This window comes from Mus caroli, chromosome 4, assembly GCF_900094665.2.
Source record: "Mus caroli chromosome 4, CAROLI_EIJ_v1.1, whole genome shotgun sequence".
Taxonomy (NCBI): Eukaryota; Metazoa; Chordata; class Mammalia; order Rodentia; family Muridae; genus Mus; species Mus caroli.
In genome coordinates this window covers 90685949-90703371 of record NC_034573.1, presented here as the reverse complement: position 1 = coordinate 90703371, position 17423 = coordinate 90685949, and the positions used below count along the sequence as shown (strand labels likewise).

Below are 17423 nucleotides of genomic sequence, written 5' to 3'. Positions count from 1 at the left end.
AAAAGAAAGAAAAAGAAGAAAAGGCAAGATGGGTCTGTGTGATTCCTGTTACCTCACACAGCGGGAGGGCCAAGTAAACGGTGTAGTCTACCTCTTAGCAAGAACTGTTATTAATTCTGAAGAAAAACTGCTTCCTCATTTAAGGTACATCAACAGAACTTTTGAGGTATGTGTCTTTTTGTGTTTGCACATGTTCACGTGCTCTTGAGTACATGTAGTAGCCAGAAGTCAACCTGAGCTGTCTTTTCTTGAAGGACTGGCTACCTTGTGTTGAATGATTTTGTTATTATTTGGTTGTCTGTGGTGTGCATGTGTGTGTGTGTGTGTGTATGTGTGCCAAAGGTGTCAGAACCATTGACTCCCTTGGAGCTGGAGTTATATGTAGTTGTGACTTGTGTGATGCACTTCTTGGGAACCCAACTCTTGTTTCCCCAGAAGAGCAAGCACTCATTTTTGATCTGTCTCTCCAGCTCCACACCTTGTTTTTAGAGAAAGGTCTTTCTCTAGGACCTGGGGTCTCTCAGTAGGCTAAGCTGATTGGCTTGTGAGCCCAGGGACCCATCTTCTGTCTTCATCTTCTCCGTACTGGAACTACAGGGCTTGTTACCCCAACTGACATTTTACTTGGTATTGAGGACCAAACTTAGGTCCTCCTGCTGATGTGGGAAGCACTTTACCAGCTGAGCTGTCTCTCTAGCCCAGGCATAAATCTTAATAGTATTCTTAGCCAGATAGGCGAAGAGAACTTGGGTGCTTCGCGACCTGGAATTTCTTTACCAAGAATATCAAGCCAGGTGTGGTAGCATAAAGAAGTTATCTCTGTGGGTTCAAGGCTTGGCTTAGTGTACAAAACAAGCTACAGGCCTATCAGAGGTACATAGTGACACCTGGTCCCAAAACAACCAAAACCAAAAGGGCAAATATAGAGACCAGGATAAGATGTCCTATAGCAGTAATGCTTACCCCAGGGTTTCCTTCTTTCTCCCCAAAGCTGACCTGATTAGAAACCTACCCCGATTCTCAGTTATTATATATTCCTCTTGAATTAAAAATGCTTTATATGTCCCTTTATAGACATAGTAAAAAACTCAATCAGCAAGTTTCTCCTAACCCACCCCCTTAGGGTTCCAGTTTCTCTCTTTTTAGAAGTGTTCCAATCGTATCAATATTGTGCACATAGTGTGTGTCTGTGTGTGTGTGTGGCTACATGCACAGGTGCACACACCATGAGCTCACCTGCACAGGTACACTTATGTACCACATGGTGTGATCAGCAGCACAGGTACACATGTGGAGAACAGAGCACAACTGACAGGAGTCGATTCTCTCCTTCTACCTTGGGTTCTGGGGTTTAAACTGAGGTCATAAGGCATGCATAGCAAGCCCTTTACTCACTGAGACACTTCAGTGGCCCCAGTCGCTCATTTCAACAGTCACATTATTAAAAACCTGTCCTGCAGAGGCGCCATGCCATCATCCGCACCTAAGAACATTTAGCACATACCTCATATGGTCTAGCACTGCCCCTCAGCCAGGCCGTGAGACAGGCAATTGGTCCTGGGTTGGTGTATTAAGGACATGGAGACTCACACACTCAGTGTCTTATAAAACAGTTTAAGGTATGTAGTGATGCTGCCAGAAGGCAGGCTCAAGGCTCCAGATCGCACAGCCTTGAGTAAGTCTGGGGCCACTGGAGCATGCAACAAGCATGCTCAGTGAGTGGCAGGGAACTCCCTCGGCTTCTCTTAATCCTTAATGTAATCAATCATCCACATCCTATCCCCAACCAACTCCCAACCTTGGCAAAAACTTCCCCACCTCCCGATTCTCATTCTGTTCTTTGCATGGCCAAGGTAGGAGAAATTTCAAGCACTAACCAGTTACCCACCCTCACTCCTGCTCCTGTAAGTAACTCTAGCTACCCAACACAAAACAAAAAGTACAAGAAGGAAAAGGAATAGAAAGGGAATCAGCAGGAGGAGATAAGAAAGGGTAATGGGGAAGGGAGGGTGGGCAAGTGTTACCAAAATGTTACATATTATGTGTGAAAATGTCCTAATGAAGTCCATTACTATGTCATTTAGGATATGCAATAAACCTTTAAGAAATCTACTCCTCATCAGAGAATAGCACCATTTTCATACTTCCTTATGTTAATGTGTACACTATACATACTCAATTTATTAGGTTGGTTACAGTCTGGTAGTATATAAGTTTACTAGTATGAAAGATAGGTATAATGTCCCTTATATACAATGGACTCACATAACCCCGGATACAGTTTTTGCTTTCTAGGGTTTCAGATTAAATGTGATCTGACGATATTTGATGAAAAATTCCAGAAATAATTCCTACTTTACAAAAACAGGTGTTTTGGGAGCTAGCGGTGGTTTATCCCTTCATCTCAGCCTTCGGGAGGCAGAGGCAGGAGCATCTCTGTGTTTGAGGCCAGCCTGGTCTACAGAGCAAGTTCCAGGACAGCTAGGGTTACACAGAGAATATATCTTGAAAAACAAAACAAAACGATTTTGAAATTTACATACAAAGACCGTGTCTTTGTAGAGCCCGCCCCTCCCCACAGGCTGGCATCACCCTCCCAGCAGTTCCCTTTCCACCTTTCTGTCCCAAAGTTCACTCTCTGGGTTCTGCATCATTCCTGCCTTAACCCATGGCTGGAAACCAGCCTTTGGTGCACTGCACAAGCCTGCTGCCAGCTACTCCACTATCAGGTCAAATACTCTCAGGCAGAAACACTTAATAACTGCCACAAGCCATAAAACATTATGCTAGTGACTCAGATATCCAAAAGAGTCATAAAACGTCCCCTTTAGGGGAAAACAAAATAATGCATTTGCGCAGAAAACTCATTTGTGAAACTTATATTAGAATACCTTTGTCTCCCATAATCAGCTTCCAAACGCTGACATCATTGCATACACAAGCAAGATTTTGCTGAAAGGACCCTGATATAGCTTTCTCTTGTGAGACTATGCCGGGGTCTAGCAAACACAGAAGTGGATGCTCACAGTCAGCTATTGGATGGATCACAGGGCCCCCAATGGAGGAGCTAGAGAAANTACCCAAGGANCTAAAGGNATCTGCAANCCTATAGGTGGAACAACAATATGAACTAACCAGTACCCCCTGGAGCTCGTGTCTCTAGCTGCATATGTATCAGAAGATGGCCTAGTCGGCCATCAGTGCAAAGAGAGGCCCATTGGTTGTGCAAACTTTATATGCCTCAGTACAGGGGAACGCCAGGGCCAAGAAATGGAAGTGGGTGGGTGGGGGAGCGTGTGGGGGACTTTTGGGATAGCACTGGAAATGTAAATGAAATAAATACCCAATAAAAAAAAAAGAACATTAAAAAAAAAAAAAACCTTGGTCTAGCTGTTATACTTCAAGAGTTACTGTTAATATTGCACTCTGCTTAGTGTATAAATCCAACTTTGTCATGGGCATATATGTATAGAGGGCAAATGTAGTATAAACTGGGTATTGGGGTTGATGCCTGTAATCCCAGGCCATGAGGCTAATAGGACGACTGACCTAAATTTGAAGCCAACCCGAGCTACTTAGTGAGTTCTAGGTAGGTCAGCCTGGTCTCATGAGACCTTGTCTAAAAACAAAACAAAACAAAACAAAACAAAACAAAACAAAACAAAACAAAACAAAAGTAACAATGACAATGGGGGTATGAAAGGCCTGTACTGCACAAGGTTTCAAGTATCTTTGAGGAGTCTTGCTATGTACTACCTGGGGTGAGGGTTACATTGCATGATTAGCAAAGTATAAATGCCCATTATATAAATGAGGCAAAGACCACAAATGGATTGTGTGTGTGTGTGTGTGTGGCCAACTTAACACCTTTCAGAATAACCTCAGCCAGCGAGTATTTTCCCAGGCTGCACCTCAGTCTAATCACTAAGATAGCAAAGGAGGAACATGCAGAACAAAGGAAGGACAGAAGAGCAGAGCTCAGTCATCCCCAGTCACGTGGTGGGACATGGAGAGGAACTACAGAAGCCAGAGGCAAGGGCGCACAGCTTCCAAATGACCTGATCCCTGTTTTCCTTAATGATCTCAGTCTCTTCCATTCTTGATCCTTAATTTTACTGCTAACTTGGCTGGATTTAGAATCACCTAGGAGACACATCTGAGAGGTTATTTCTAGATAGCTGTAATTACAGAGGAAAAGATCCATTCTGCATGTGTCTGGAACCATCCCATAGGTAAGGTCTTGGACTGGAAAAAAGAGGGGGCGGGTTTGAAGAGATAACCCGAACACTAGTAGTCATCTCTCTGCTTCCTGATGGGAACACATGTCCAGCCTCCTCACCTTCCTGCCCAACATCTCTGCCTACTGAAGGGCTATATCCATTTAAACCACAAACCAAAACAATCCTTCTTCCTTGAGTTGCTTTTATTAGGAATTTTGTCATAGCTACGAGAAAAAATAACTAATAATACACCTTCATTTTTACTTTGTTTTGTCTCTAAGGGCTTAAGATAATTTGGCTCACTGTAGAGAGCTCAGAGCTTTTGTAACAGCAATAATGAGGACCACAGCAATCAGAAATAAATGATTGTTATTCCTTCCAGAGAGTGGTAAGAGTAGAGACTTGAGCCAAAATATTTCAGTGACATAAAGACAATAAAGTGCAAGTAAATAATTCAAAATTCCTCCCATAGCAGGCTGCAGTCAGAAACTGAAATGGCAAAAATAGAACTAAAGATTTCACAGCTGGAAGCACAGACAGAAAGAATCAGGACACTCAACTCGAAGTAGGCTTCACACAGTAGTTTCTATGCCTGAAAATAAACCCCAACCGTATAGCCGAAACGAGGGCAAGGCTTTCAATTATGAGGTTCAGAAGCTCACACAGTGTGCACAGACAAGATTGCCTTCCTTCTGTGCTTCTTAATAGACGAGCACCATTTTAGCAATTACTTTCTTTCCTTAATGAGCCTAGAGTGGTATTACATTTTAAGAAGATGGGTAATATAATATGTAGCTGCAGTGTGAGAAACTGAGGCAGGATAGAAAAGCAGAAACGTTCAGGGATCACAGGAAGGAAGAGGAGTCTTTCACTTGAGCCTGGTTGAGTCTTTTACCAGCTAAGAGTCCAGAACTTTGACGCAACTAACTAACTTGGCGTAAAGAGTGCATACATAGGCCTGGCGCGATAGTGCACACCTCATCTCAGCACTAGGGAGGCAGAGGCAGGTGGATCTCTGTGAGTTCAAGCTAGCCTGGTTTACATAGAGAAGTCCAGGACAGTCAAGGCTATATACCAGTCTAAAGAAGAAAAACGAGAGGGGCGGGGGGAGTTTACATATGTAGAGACAATATTCCCATTTTACAGAAGCATTTAAAATAATAATGTTGCAGTAACAACTGACCATGCTTAAGGCATACGTGCTTGGCACCTTTGAGTTTAACTCCCCCCCCCCCCCCGCTCCACTATACTTCTAAAAACCCTACCTATGTATTTCTAAAAACCTTACAAACAAGATTATAAACTTTATTTATAGTCAAAACTTGTCTTAATTTTCTTGTGACCTATTAAGTATTCTTTTGACTTGTCAAAAGAAAAATGAAGAAAAGGGAGAGGTGGTATTTCTCTGAAACTCTTTAAACAAAGAAAGTAGCTTCAGACGCCACCAAAATGGTATATATGGCTAATGCTGTTAATTTTAACATTATGAAGGTCATACCCATGCGTTTGGTGTGAGCCGGCTGTTTTCTAAGAGGCACTCTCTCTCTCCCTTATTGTCTGTGTTTAAATGTAAATTAAAATTTTATCTATTTTTTATCTTTAATCTTTTTTTATAGTACAGTTGTTATCCCCCTCCCGATCTGCCCTCAGACAGTTCCTCACCCCATTCCTCCTCTCCAATCTCCAAGAGGATTTCCCCACCCTACCAGGCCTCCCCACTCTCTCAACTCTCTCAAGGGTTAGTTAGGTTCGTCTTCTCTCATGAGGCCAGAGCAGGCAGTCCTCTGCTGTACTGGGGGGTGGGGGTGGGGCTGGGACCAGCTAGTGTATGCTGCCTGGTTGGTGGCTCAAAATATGTCTCTGTGTGTAATCTGTGTGACTATATGCACGTTTGCCAGGAGTCTTTCTTGATTGTTCTCTACAGTATTCACTGAGGCAGGGTTGTCAATTGAACAAAACAGCTAGTCCAGTTAGCTAGCCTTGCTCTAGGGATCCTGTTCCTGCCAACGGAATGGTGGAGTTACAGGAAGGTCACCAAGCCAACCAGGAATTACAATGGGTGTTAGGGATCTGAACTTCAGTCCTCATGCTTGCGTGACAAGCATTTTACCCAGGGAGCCATCGGCCCAGTCCTAAATAAACAGATTTGCTGCAAACTGACTCGTCCTGAAATACTCCCTGCATGTGAGTCAAGAATCTCATTCTTATCTCAGTGGTATTCTCTGAAAGGAGTCAGGTGGTGGCTACAGGCAATAGCTGTGTCTTTTAGTCCAATATGAAACTCTATTAGATGTATTAACCCGTTCTGAATTAACTGCATTTACCTACGCCTGATACATTTCAAACTGTTATGAAGAATACTGACATATGAAAAAATACTCTGAAAAAAGCAACTTAAAGGAGAAAGGGTTTAATTCTGGCTGAGAGCATCCATTCTGTGGGAAAGGTATGGTAGCAGGCAGGAAAGGCATGGGAGCAGGAGCAGGAGGCTCTCCCACTCAGGAAAGGAGGTGGGCTATAAAGCCTCAAGGCCCACCCCAGTGACCCATTTCTCTGGAAGATAAGGTCTCTCCTTGTAGCCTTGGCTGTTCAGAAACACTCAGTATAAAACAGGCTGAACTAAAACTCAGAGATCCACCTGCCTCTGCCTCCCAAGTGCTGGGATTAAAGGTGTGTGCCACCATGCCCAGATGAGGCTCCACAACCTTCCCAAGTCATGCCACTGGCTGGGGACCAATTGTTCAAAAAAGTGAACTTATGGTGGGGGGGGGGCAATTCACATTCAAACTATACCCTCCCAAATTATAAGAATTTAATCCAAAATTATGTAAGACCCCAGTGTTAGTCAGAAAAGCTTGCTGATCCTGCCCATTCCTGCCCCAGTTTGCTTGCTTGCAGGATGGGAGCTAACTGTGCATTTAACTAAGGTTGCTGTGAGCTGACTGAAGACAGATGTGAAAACTGAGCAAGTCTGGCAGGCATTAAGGCTTGGTGTGTGCGCAGTTCCCCGGACACTTGATAATGACATGCCCTTCCTTCATACTCAGGGATCCATCCACCTGTGACAGTGCCAGGAAACAGCCAGCAAACTCACATAGCATTGGTCACAATGCTGTGATGACCAGGGCCCTGTACTCACTCAGCCATCACTACGTCCCCTGTGAGCTTTTTAGGCTGCAAACAGATATTTTAAGGAGCGCAAGGTTATATTTAGGACCTGCTCATAATACTCATTTATGTCAGCTTTGATCAACCCATTTAAAAGAGCTTTTAGGCTGGGCAGTGGTGGCACACGCCTTTAATCCCAGCACTTGGGAAGCAGAGGCAGAGGCAGATGGATTTCTGAGTTCGAGGCAACCCTGGACAGCCAGGGTTACACAGAGAAACTCTGTCTCGAAAGCAAACAAACAAACAACACAAAAAGACAAAACAAAAAAGAGCTTTTAGATACTAAAGCTCAAATACAGCTGTATGTTGAGATAAGGTCTCACTTTACAGTCTTTACTGGCCTGGAACTCCATAGACCAGGTTGGCCTTGAACTCATAAAGATCAGCCTACCTCTGCCTCCTGAGTGCTAGGATTAAAGGCATGTGCTACCACAGCTGGTCAAAAATGTAATATATTCATATCTAAAGTGTCAAAGCTGTGATGCTGTCACACTTTCAAAGTCATTGCCAGAGTAAAAAAAACAAACCAAGCCAAAACCAAAACAAAGCAACCCGGTCAATCAATTCTGCATGACTAGGTATTAAGTACTTGACTATCAAAGTATCATGGAGAAACCATAATTTTATTTCAATTTTGAAATTCTTTGCTCTTTCTATGGCTCAGACTATTCTTTCTATACCAGGAGGTTTTATTAATAAAGAATCTTAGGGCAAAGTTATTTCATTCATAAATTCTTGATAAACACACCCTGATGTTGTGGTGTGGATCCCATGAGTTTCTGAGTGTACAGGAAGAGCTTTTATCCCATGGATGCACACGCCTAGTAATTTACTCACTAGCTTCCAAGCCCTGTTCCAAATCATACGTAAGGTTTCCAAAAGATCTCAACTATGCTTTGCTGGCAAGGAGCGTACAGTATGGGACAGTGTGGACAGCTAGAGGAGACAGCCATGAAGCAGTGGGAACCACCTGGCTCAATCCCTTCACGTCTATGTTTTTTTCCCATTAAAACAACATCACAAGACAAGATCTGAACTCACCCCTAGATTTATGTTTCTATCCAACTATAGCAGGAGGTACTCACACCCTTTCTTTTCCATTTGCATGCACTGGACAGGATTCAGTATAGACTCTCCTGCCTGCAGGTGCCTGACTCAAAGACAGCACCTCATACTTCTACAGCTCCACAGAGCAGCCTAAGCCACTGTGCCATCAACTGTTCCTCCTGCTTGGCTTTAACCTGACAGACCATTCAGACTCCCTGCACAGCACCATTAGCCCTGTCTTCCCACGCCTGCACTGTAGGGAGGGTTATAAATAAATCCTATATTCATATGACAGCACCATGCCCCAGCCTGCACATTTTCTGGGCCTAATTGCTCTGGGAAAGCCAGTGCTCTGGAGTAAGCCTCATTCTGTGTACATGGTAATTATATGCTAATGCCTTTGGAAATTAATTCAGTAACCCCCCACATTAGAATTGAAAGGAAGGGTAAAGGAGCTGAGATTTAATCACACTGTCTTCTGGGAGCTTAAGAGAAAATTTCTTTTACACATGAACTGTGCCATCGACCCACAGAACTCACTGGCTATTCTACTACAGCAATGCCATTGTGCTGCGGAGCCCATAGGCTCCAAGTCTGTCACATGAAGAGCTCTGGGAGAGCAGCAGAGCAGCAGAGTTTCTAACTTAAAAGGAGACAAGATGGCTGGGCGAGGTGACGCACGCCTTTAATCCCAGTACTCGGGAGGCAGAGGCAGGCGGATTTCTGAGTTCGAGGCCAGCCTAGTCTACAAAGTGAGTTCCAGGACAGCCAGGGCTATACAGAGAAACCCTGTCTTGAAAAACAAAAACAAACAAACAAAAAGAACCAAACGAAAAAGAGGAGACAAGATATGTTTTTTGATAATTCTTTCACTTCTTAGCTCAATTTCAGAGTCTTAAACAAGTGAATCAAGTATAAATCATGGGAGGCAGTGAGCAAAGGAGTAATGTAACCATTATGGCAAAGTATTGATGAGAAGATGAGCAAGTAGTGGAACTACGAAAATAAGCAAGACACATAACTGTGCTTGATTCAGGGTTGAGGCCATAAATATAAGCGCATTTGGGGTGGGAGTTAGCAAACACCCATGGTTGCTTAATTTCTTAAAGGCCATTTGCACAATGCAGTGTCCTAATATTCCAGTGAGCTGCACTGTGCAGGATCATGCTGGCTTCTAGCTTTCCTGATACACATCATTAAATTGATTTCCTATTCTTAGCAAGCAAGCACATTCCAACTCCTATTCCTCACATATTAAAGGAAAATGACTTCATTTTTTTGTGAGCTATAAAAAGAATCCAGAGAATATTTTTTCCACATGAATTTATTTTCTGTTATCCTTGACCTAAAGTCAAACTGTTGCAAGAGAAGATGGATGACAACTGCACAGGATCTGAATGTTTGCTAAGGTGCAAATGAGATTATTTAAGGAGTAAGACGGCCACTTTGTTCTGAGATGATGTCAGAGATACTAGTGTAAATAAATACAAACTAAAAAGACAGAAATACACAAAAATGAGAGTTTTGATCCTATCAATTAAAGCATGCCAGAGACAAGGCAAAACTTAGCCTATCACTTTCTGTCATTAACTTTCAAAGGAGGGGCTGCCCTGAGGTGATGCTGTCCAGCACTGCACTGTCCAGCACTGCATTGCTACTGGTGTGAGAGCAGAACCCAGTGCATCCAATGCCCAATTTAAGGGTCTGACACAAGCAATGCCAACTATGAATCCAAAGAGGCTGTGAGCAGAGCAGAGATATTTAATAATAAGAACAGTGACGGAGCTATAGTGAGAAGTATTATGAACAAATGGTAGATCTCACAATGATCAAGACAAAGGGAATGCCATTCAGATCAGGAAGAGGCCATGAAAACAACCATTGTGTACCTTGCATTTATTTATAGGTGTTTTAGGAAGATATTTGCTAAATGGTTTGAAAAAGCGGAGGCTGAGGAAAGATGGAAGGTAGATAATAAAATCTGTGTCCCAACATATTTTTATTTGTTGGCACTTGCTAGAAACTGGAGCATCTTTGGTTGAAATAGAGTTGACATGGGAGGGGTGGTGAAAACCACAGCCAGTCCCACAACATCCAGAAGAAGATCTACTACCAGGTGCTCTAACATGCCCAGGATCATAGGATCAGAGGTGAGGAGGACACAACCTCTGCCCCAACATCAGAAGTAACTGGGCCTAGCAGGACCCTGGCACCCAGGAACTCTGCCTGACCAATGGCTCCGGATCCTTCCGGTCTGAGCTGGTGCCCTGAGCAGACCTTGGGTGCGAACTCTGCAGCTAGTCCTGCAACACCCAGAGGAAGCTCCAATCCCAGGCGTTCTAACACAACCAGGACCACAGGATCCTAGGAGCTTGGTCACACCAGGATCTCAGGGTCCCAGAGGCAGCTTGACTCCCAGGAGCTCTGACACACCCAGAATCTCAGGATCCCAGGATCCCAGGATCCCAGAATCACATGATCCCAGAAACAGCTGAACTCTAAGGAGTTCTGACACAACCAGGATCACAGGAAGGACAGGCTCCAGTCAGATATATAGAGGGCAGGTAGCACTACAGATACTCAGATGGTGGGAGGTAATCGTAAGAACATAAGCAACAGAAACCAAAGCTACTTGGCATCATTAGAACCTAATTCTTCTACCATAGCAAGTCCTGGATATACCATCACACTGGAAAAGCAAGATTCAGATCTAAAATCACTTTTCATGATAGTGATAGAGAACTTTAAAAAGGACATAAATAACTCCGTTAAAGAAATACAGGAGAACAGTTAGAAGCCCTTGAAGAGGAAACACAAAAATCCCTTAAAGAATTACAGGAAAACACAATCAAACAGGCAAAGGAAGGAATAAAACCATCTAAGATCTAAAAATGGAAATAGAAACAATAAAGAAATCACAAAGTGAGACAACCCTGGAGTTAGAAAACCTAGGAAAGAGATCAGGAGCCATAGATGCAAGCATCACCACCAGAATACAAGAGATAGAAGAGGGAATCTCAGGGGAAGAAGATACCATAGAAAGCACTGACACAACAGTCAATGAAAATGCAAAATTCGAAAAGCTTCTAACCCAAATCATCCAGGAAATCCAGAACACAATGAGAAGACCAAACCTAAGGATAATAGGTATAGAAGAGAACAAAGATTTCCAACTTAAAGGGCCAGTTAATATCTTCAACAAAATTATAGAAGAAAACTTCCCTAACCTAAAGAAAGAGATGCCCATGACATACAAGAAGCCTACAGAATTCCAAATAGACTGGACCAGAAAAGAAATCGTTCCCATCACATAATAATCAAAACACCAAATGCACTAAACAAAGAAAGAATATTAAAAGCAGTAAGGGAAAAAGGTCAAGTAACATATAAAAGTGACCTATCAGAATTACACCAAACTTCTCACCAGAGACTATGAAAGCTAGAAGATCCTAGGCAGATGTCATACTAAGAGAACACAAATGCCAACCCAGACTACTATACCCAGCAAAACTCTCAATTACCATAGATGGAGAAACCAAGATATTCCATGACAAAACCAAATTTACACAATATCTTTCCATAAATCCAGCTCTACAAAGGATAATAGATGGAAAACACCAACACAAGAAGGGAAACTACACCCTAGAAAAAACAAGAAAGTAATCTTTCAACAAACCCAAAAGAAGAGCCACATAAACATAATACCACNTCTAACAACAAAAATAACAGGAAGCAACAATCACTATTCCTTAATATCTCTTAACATCAATGAACTCAACTCCCCCCAAAAAGACATAGACTAACAGATTGGATATGTAAACAGGACCTAGCATTTTGCTGCATACAGGAAACACACCTCAGTGACAAAGACAGACACTACCTCAGAGTAAAGATAGGGAATCAATTTTTCATGCAAATGGTCCCAAGAAACAAGCTGGAGTAGCCATTCTAATATCGAATAAAATAAAATTTCAACCAAAAGTTATCAAAAGATAAGGAAGGACACTTCATACTCATCAAAGGAAAAAAATCTACCAAGAACTCTCAATTCTGAACATCTATGCTCCAAATGCAAGGGCACCCACATTCATAAAAGAAACTTTACTAAAGCTCAAAGCACACATTGCAGCACACACAATAATAGTGGGAGACTTCAACACCCCAGTCTCAGAAATGGACAGGTCATGGAAACAGAAACTAAACCGAGACACAGTGAAACTAACAGAAGTTATGAACCAAATGGATCTAATTAATACTTATAGAACATTTCATCCTAAAGCAAAAGAATATACCTTCTCAGCACCTGATGGTACCTTCTCCAAAACTGGCCATATAATTAGTCACAAAACAGGCCTCAAGAGAAACAAGAAGACTGAATTAATCCCGTGTACCCTATTAGATCACCACGGACTAAGGCTGGTCTTAAATACCAACAAAAACAACGGAAAGCACACATACACATCAACAATGAACAATGCTGTACTCATGATAACTTGATCAAGGAAGAAATAAGGAAAGAAATTAAAGGCTCTTTAGAATTTAGTGAAAATGGAGACATCATACCAAAACTTATAGGGCACAATGAAAGCAGTGGTAACAAGAGGAAAACTCATAGCTCTGAGTGCCTCCAGAAAGAAACTGAAGAGAGCTTACACTAGCAGCTTGACAGCACACCTGAAAGCTCTAGACTAAAAAGTAGCAAATAAACCCAAGAGGAGTAGATGGCAGGAAATAATCAAACTCAGGGCAAAAATAAACCAAATAGAAACAAAAAGAACTATACAAAGAATCCACAAAACCAGGATCTGGGTCTTTGAGAAAAATCAACAAGATAGATAAACCCTTAGCCAGACTAACCAGAGGGCACAGAGACAGTATCCAAATTAATAAAATCAGAAGTGAAAAGGGAGACATAACAATGAAATATATCTTAAAATAATTATCTTGTTTGTTGAACATTAACAGATGAAACTATTAAAATCATGTTCTACAAACAAAATAACAATAAAAAGAAATTATGAAATTCTTAGGTAAATGGATGGAACTTGGAAGTATCATCCTGAGTGAGGTAACCCAATCACAAAAGAACATATACAGTATGTATGCATTCACTGATAAGTGGATATTAGCCCAAAAGCTCGGAATACCCAAGATACAATTAATAGACCACATGAAGCTCAAGAACAAGGAAGACCACCAACATGTGGGTCCTTCTTAGAAAGGGGAACACCCTCATAGAAGTAGGGGGAGGGGGATGGGATACGGGGTTTCTGGGAAGGGGGGAAACCAGGAAAGGGGATAACATTTGAAATGTAAATAAAGAAAATATTCTATTAAAAAATGTAACTAAAAAAGAGAGAGAGAGAGAGAGAGTTGACATGGCTCCATTTGAAACTACTTGGTCCTTGTGTCTGTAACTGAATTATGTGGCTGGATATAACGAAAGGACAGAAGGGTAGAGGAAGGAAGAGGAGACATACAAGGCAAATGCTACTATCTTTTTTTGCCTGATGCTGAGCAAACACCTTAAGTTTCTATGCATCAAGGAGGAAACAGGATCAATTAGCATGTAGCTCTTTGCTATGCTACACTATGATGATATCATGAAACACTTGGTCTCTATCCTTTGTCTCTGGCAGAGGCAATCCTGTGATTTTCTAGTTGATCAGTGTGCTAGGTTCATCTTTTGTTTGAACATCTGGTCTCACTCCCAATCCTGAGTTTTGTTCAAACAAGGGATAGAATCGGGGATCTTGAGCATGCTCTCAAGTGCTCTGTAACTGAGCTACACCTGTGCTCTAATGAGTTACTCTTCTTTTTAGTTTTGTGTCAAATGTTTTACCTACACGCTTGTCTTCATACCATGTAAATGCCTGGTGCCCATGGAGGCCTGAAGAAGATGTCAGAGTTACAGTCATGAGGCATCATGTATGCTGAAATGCCTGATGCCCATGGAGGCCTGAAGAAGATGTCAGAGTTACAGTCATGAGGCATCATGTATGCTGGGAAATCAAATGTGGAAGAGTAGCCAAGCAGCCGAGCAGACAGTGTTCCTAATTACTGAGCCATCTACCCAGCCCCATATAGTTTGTGACTGGGGTTCAAAGCTGTTGGCTGTGTGAGAAAACCCGGAAGGTAGCACAAGCAGAGACGTCAGGAAAGCTCTTCCTGAACGTCCCAGTCGCATCGTGTCTTTGCTGTTGTGCTATGCATGTGCGTGCTCTGCAGTGTTCGCTAGAAAACATAGGTGGGTGGCGCTGAATGAACTGTTTCCCCAAGTTCTGGGAGATGCTCTAACAAGTTAATCAACCTGAAAAATGGCAGTATTAGGAACCTAAATGTGTGGCTGGGCAGGCATTAGTACAGGCCACAACCTGGGGCCTTTGGGTAATACCTGACCTGAACAAGGGTCACTCAGGTGTGTCTTAGGCCTGTGGGGATAGATACTATCTCCACGTAGGTGGTAGACTGCAATGACCACAGGATATCATCCATCTAAGAACTACAGGTTGTTTAGGACACCCTCTCGTTTATCTGGGATTAGCTTGTGTTGCCCTAACCCTATGGAAGATGGAAAACTGTTGATCTCTTGCACACACTATGTTCAACACCCTCAGTTGTCAAAAGCATTGGGGCAAAAAATTAAAGTAGGTCTTCCAAGGCCCACACATGTCTGAAATCTGAAACTGGCCTGTAAGACACTCTTCATATTATGCTGTGGTGACAGTCCATTTGTTACCAGTATCTAACGAACATCAGACTGAGGAATACAGCACAGTGCTCCTGTGAGGCCAGATCCTGTAGGCTCTTCCACCTTGAGTCTGAATAACACAGAAGGCTACAACTAGAATCAACATGTTCCCAATTACTGAAGCATTTCTATCCACTGTGCCGGAGGGAATCTGGGTCTAAGCACACCCAGTACACAGAGTGACTTGATACACATGATTTCACTGTAGATACGAGCATCATATACCAGGAATCTCTTGGATCTCAACAAATGGGGTACAATGGTGGTTCTCTTTAAAACTATGTCACAATTAAAACCCTATTATGAAGAAGGAAAATCTGGGTCATTTGAGACTTTCAGCAGGGGATTAGTGCTCTGCTCTCATGGACCCATTAATCCATACCTGGGACTGACAAATACAAGCCTTTCTCAAAAACCAGTCTCCTCTGAAATCTAGTTTGCCTTGTTCTGTCAAGCACTCCCCATCTTTCACTGTGTGAGGCCTCTGGACTCTGTCAATGAGGTCAGGTGTGGTTATCTGACCAGGACCTGGAACCATGAGCCAATATAAACCTCCTGATGGGAGGTGGTGGCAAAAAAGGAGGCGGCAGAGGAAGAAGGTTCTCTCTTCTCCATTACTTAGCGTAGTGTAATGCATCCATAGCAATAACAAACAGTTAAGGCACGGAGCAAGGGGACAGATACATAAGCACAGCGGTAGAGCATTTGCCTAGCATGTTCAAGGTTCTGGGGTTGATCTTCAGCCTACACACACACACACACACACACACACACACACACACACTTGCAGAGTCAGAGAGAGAGAGAGAGAGAGAGAGAGTAGGGGGAGGAAGAGAGGGAGAGAGAGAGATACAGATAGAGATAGAGAAAGAGGGGGGGAGGAAAGAAGGAAGAGAGAGAGGTCACAAAGTCTATTAAAGAACCAGAAGGAACAACATCATGACATTAGTGCCCACAGCGTGACTCTTAAGACAGCGAAGCCTAAGTTCTCTTCTTGTTCAATTGATTTTTATGCGTAGGAATGTTTTGCCTGAACATATAGATGTGAACTATACATGTGCCTGGTGCATGTGGAGGTCAGAAGAAGGTGCCAGATCTTCTGGAACTGTGAGTGCTGGAAACAGAACCTAGGTTCTCTGCGAGAACAGCAAATGCTCCAAGCCCCCCAGCTTGAGTACTTACTGGAGTTTGGACACTTAATTCTATAGTAATAAAGGATTTACAATCCAGTTTTCCTATGCATAAAATGAGGAAAATAATTTCTATCTAAGGTTCTTAAGAACCCTAAAGACAAATGTGTGCATGCAGAGACACGGTAGTAACAACTTGCTGAGCTAGCTCCCATTTTCACCATCTTCTCCGTCATCACTTCAGTCTCAAAGGAGATTTCTAAACAGAAGCTAAAGGAAACACGCTTGAAGCATGGTTATAATAGTTAATATAGTCTTTATTTACTTAATAATTATACCAGTCAGAACTAATCCCTAGTGCGGGCTCTGGTTGTGACATTGAATTACAGAACAAGAAAAGGAAGGCACTCCCGGGTGTTTAGGAGTTAGGTGAAGAGAACCTGCAGGGCCTCTGGAGAGATGCTAATGTCTGTGTTCATTGGCTGCAGATATATAAGATGTGTTCTAAATATCTGGAGTCTGAAGGGGAAACCACCCAACCTCAGGGGCTCCTACTTCATATAGACAGTGTCATGCCCAGTGCCCTGTGACTGGCCTCCTCTAAAAGCCACATGGTGGGGCTGCTTTCCCAAGAGGCCTGAACAGTGGGTAAACAAACACAAGCCGGAAGTCAGAAGGCCAAATCCTCAGGACAGAACAGCTGACTGTGTCTCGAGCTAAGCCTGCATTCTTCGTTACTCACCATCACACTTTCCAGTTTGAAATTCAGAGGACTTTTCTGTACTTTAAAAAAAAAAATCTCCTCTCTCTCTAAACTGGAAGCTATTTGAATGGAAGTGCTTGTGTCTCTATGTCCTAATGGACAGTTTAAAAACAAGCTGAATGAAGCCGAGCAATGGTGGCCCACGCCTTTAATCCTAGCACTTGGGAGGCAGAGGCAGGTGGATTTCTGAGTTCAAGGCCAGCCTGGTCTATAGAGTAGGTTCCAGGACAGCCAGGGATACACAGAGAAACCCTGTCTCAAAAAACCAAAACCAAACCAGACCAAACCAGACCAAACCAAACCAACAAAAAAAACAAAAAACCAAGCTGAATGAATGAGGAAAA

General features: G+C 42.7%; 1 protein-coding gene across 7 annotated transcripts in view; it reads right to left on the bottom strand.

The window, feature by feature from the left end:
• The window catches only part of Patj (PATJ crumbs cell polarity complex component), a 314627-nt gene that overhangs the window by 131161 nt on the left and 166043 nt on the right, over positions 1-17423 (bottom strand). The gene's annotated exons all lie outside the window — the stretch shown is intronic.